Source organism: Chiloscyllium punctatum, chromosome 35, assembly GCF_047496795.1.
Source record: "Chiloscyllium punctatum isolate Juve2018m chromosome 35, sChiPun1.3, whole genome shotgun sequence".
NCBI lineage: Eukaryota > Metazoa > Chordata > Chondrichthyes > Orectolobiformes > Hemiscylliidae > Chiloscyllium > Chiloscyllium punctatum.
Window position 1 is genome coordinate 40,230,110 of NC_092773.1, and position 4,266 is coordinate 40,234,375.

Here is a 4,266-nt window from a genome sequence, read left to right on the forward strand (position 1 = left end):
TCATAGCTGTTTATTTCACATTGAAACACAAGGCGATAATATGAACTGTTTCGAAACTTGGAGAATGCAACTTTGCTGCTGAAGTTGGTTATGGCGTCAACGACAGACACAAGACTGTGTACAAGTCATGTCACATGGTTTACGGTCAGCATCACTGGAGGTCCCTGCTTTGGAGTCGGAGTTTACATCACACAGACCTGGATATAATCCCCACACAGATAATGAAGACACCTTTCTCGTTTTCTGAATTATTCGAAGGAAAGCTAATTCCTGCTTGCGTGCAGAGCACACACCTGGATCCTGCCAGACTTGGTCCAGTGAATCTTTCCATCCGTCTATCAGCACAATGGCAGCATATACATGGGAAACTACCACCGCAAATCCCCCTACGATTATATCACCTTTCTGATTTGGAAGTACCTCGCTGATCCTTCAGTGTCGCTATGTGTAAATACTGGAACTCACCCCCCTCCCATCGGTCTAATGGTTGTGTGTCCGTGCTGAGGAGTAGAAAGGTTCAGCAAAGTAACTCATCCCCTCCATCACTGTGGTAATTCGGGATGTGAACTGAATACTATCCCATTGAGTGACGACTATATTCCAGGAAAACGTTTCTAAAATTTGAAGGTTCCTATCAGACATCTGCAATCGTTTGGAAATAAGTTGAGAAGTGGAGCAGGACAGTGAAATCAAGTGATTGGCAATGATGTCTGGGAGGCATGAGGCAGGAAGTGCGAGTGGAACTGGTGGTGCAAGACTCAATGTCAGTGCCAATCGGTCAACTTTTACTGCCCAATGTTTACAATTACTTATATATTGCACCTCGTCAAATCTCCACAATGACCTTGTTCCTCTTGTTGAGGTCTCCTCTGTGTGTATTAACGTGCTTCATGGGCACGGAGAGGATGAACACATCCTCTTTCTCCTGTCAGTTTAAACAGGTGAAGGTATCAGTTTGAAATTAATGCAAGGGGAGATTATCTTTTTCTATGCCTTTTCAGTGTAGAATGTTCAACTGTAAACTGTCTGAATTTTTAAATTCGAGGACTGATTGCAATTCTCTGTGAACAACATTATTCCGAAAACACATTTCCAAGTCCTGTGAAAAAGTGGTTAACCAACTTCACGTATGGATGTGCAAATGAATCAAACGTGCGGCGCCGTGGCTTAGTTGGTTAAAGCGCCTGTCTAGTAAACAGGCGATCCTGGGTTCAATTCCCAGCGGTGCCTGCTTGTTGCATAAGTATTTGATCCTGGTGTTTCAACTCTTTACAAATGCCGTGTTAACCAAGTCAGTGTCGACTTGGACATTTGGAGATCCAGGTTAAGTTACAACAGTGGCTGTTCCTCTTAGTTCCGAACTATCAATTAAGTCTGTGGTTTCTTTCCGTTATTCAACAAGCTTTTTTTCCTCTTTTTCCCCTTCCTTCATTCCCAGTTTGGTCGGAATAACGAGATTACGCAGGAGGTGTTGCGGATTTGCCAGAGAACTTTGTGGTAATGACGGAGACACCACCAGCTGATCACTCTCATTCTCTGATGTCAACCATCATTCATTTAAACCAACAGTATATACATCGTTGGGATTCTTTAGTTGTAGTATACTTGCGTTTTTTTTTCTTATGGTGGATTCAGAATTCTACTTTGAATTCGAAACAGTCACAAATGATTGAGGAAGAAAAGTCGCCTGACCTGAGATCGAATTGACAGACACATTATCCAGAGAATGTGAGGCCAGATCTGCACACTCCAGTCAATGAGCAAAAAACTTCTCATCAGCTGCACACTCAAACTGTCCCGAAATGTCAGACTTTTTATCGAGCATAAATAGGTAATGAGCTGTATGGACAGACAGAGTGTTGGAGAATGTGAAAAAGAAAGAGGGTGAGGTGGATACACAGAGACAAAGAGAGACAAATGTAGATACGTGCTGAGTTAGATACTGAAAGAAACAATTCTCCATTAGACATTGCTGCAAACTGACAGGAAGGAAACGAGAAAAGGCAATCATTTAAGCACAGCCTTTTACCAGCTGAGAGCAACGGAGGCAGCATTACAGCCAATAAAGTCCTTTTATATTTTTAAAGGTGACATCTGTGAGCCATTGAGTTTTTTTGATAAATATCCTGAGTCGACAGATAAGACTGATTATTTTCCGAGCATTACAGTAAGGAAGTGTATAACTGACGTGTTCTGTCGATCTGAAACTTTAACTCGGTTTGTCTCGACAGATGTTGCCAGGCCTGATGAGTTTCTCCAACAATTCACGTTTTTTTTCGTTCAGATCTACACCAGCAAAGAAAAATGAAACTCAGTCGTCTGTTGATGGCTTCATTTTTAAAACCCCTCAAAAAAACTGTTTAGCATTCTAAAAGTCAAATATACACGACACTGACTATACAGGTGCAAACTTGCAAAACCACATTTAAATTCAGGAACTAGAAGACTCAAGACCGAACGTATCCCTATGCTTTTCGAGTCTCGACAATATATGGGAAATCACGTTTCCGTGACCTGCCAAATGCACAATTGTCAAATTGACTGGCTGTAATAACAGGCTCCATCAACTTGGCAGAATGGGAGCGGGAGAATAATAAGTTTCCAACTCCAGATAAGTTTCCAACGAGATATCCATTCTATCATTACAACCAGCTTATTACATCTCAGGAACAGTACCTGACTGTACCGCACCTCAGCAGAAATTGATATCTTTAGATGCTGGAGATCAAAGTCAATAAGTGTATCACTGGGAAAGCACATCCTGTCATGCAACATCTGAGGAGCATGGGAGTCAACGTTTCGAGCATTCCTGATGAACAGCTTCTACGTGAAAGAACGAGTTTCCTGCTCCCCGGATGCTGCTTGACGTGCACCACACATTTTGTCTGTATCCCCCCTCAGCTCATCTGCTTCGGAAAATTAATCATGAACTTACCGCCACTCAGTTTGATTCTTCTGTCTCCTGATTGACAGCTTTAAACATTCTATTGCTCAAATGAATCAGATCATCCAGATTACTGTATAAAAACAAACTGTGGATGGTGGAAATCTGAAACACAGGCAATAATTGCTGGAGAAACTTTGCATTCTCTGAATAGTTGAACATTAAATTGGGAGCAGGAAATGAGAAAGCAGCAGTTTAAAAACTGCTACATGTAGTTTCTTCAAAAAAAATATGAAGTGCAGTTTTTCGATCAGGCGTTCACTGTCTCAAGTGGTGATAGGATTGGGGAAATAAATGTTGGTCCAGCCATTGCTGAACAAATGAAAAAAAGCTTTTTGTGTTGCTCATCAGTTTCTACCCTTGCAGACCATGTCAATTTGATTCATAAAGCAGGACAGCCAGACGACTCTGCATTTAAAAGTCTTGCAACATCTCATTTAAATTAAAGGTTCATTATTGAATGTTACTGACAGACATCTCATTCTGTACTTCATTCTTCATGGGTCAATACTTTACGCATAAGGTTCCTCATCACGACATCATACAATTTTAATAACTTTAACGTTCGATTCACGGTTTAACATCCAAACTACATTCACCAAGAAGATGCTCATTGTTTTAAATCGAAGATTAAGCTGAAATGAAGCCTGTTGGAAAATACAAATATCACTCTTTGTCCTTTGTTTAGTGTTTGCGTGTGAAACACGTTAAACTTGAGCCCTCTCGGTTTGAACTCCACCATCCTGGGTTAAAAGAAGACCTGGGCCAGTCACCTATCCACCCCTCATCATGATTTTATAAACGTCTAGAAGGTTACATACCAGCCTGGAACACTGCCGGGAAAAAGCCCCTGCTCAAACACTCTCTTTAAAACTCAAGCTGTATCGACACTGCAACAACCTTGTACATATTCTCTGCACACTTTCAAGTTTTACAACACCTTTCCTGTTGAAGGTGATTGGAATTGTCAGCAGTCTTCTAAGTGTGGCCTCATTAATATTCTTTACAGCCACAACATGACCTGTGAACTCCAATAATCGATGTTCATACTAATGAAGACAAGTGTGCCAAATGCTTTCTTCACGAACTTTTCTCCATGTGACACGAATTTTCCTGCTGTCATAGTATTTGCTGTGACTTATAATGTCGTGCTTGTCTTCTTAACTACTATATTCTGCTGCCTTCACGACTCTGTGGAGCCACATGCAAGGTCACTCTGTTCCTTTGGCTGTCCCACTCCTCTAACTTTCTTTGAGTACTCCCATGACGTGTTACTTACAAAATGCATCGCCTGATGTTTTTATTGGTATTTTCAGCTCCCA

At 41.3% G+C, this 4,266-nt stretch overlaps 1 non-coding gene across 1 annotated transcript; it reads left to right on the top strand.

The window, feature by feature from the left end:
* Window positions 1–1,156: 1,156 nt before the first annotated feature.
* Window positions 1,157–1,230, top strand: trnat-agu (transfer RNA threonine (anticodon AGU)). The gene has a single exon. It is a non-coding gene; the product is annotated as a tRNA-Thr (tRNA).
* Window positions 1,231–4,266: the final 3,036 nt, after the last annotated feature.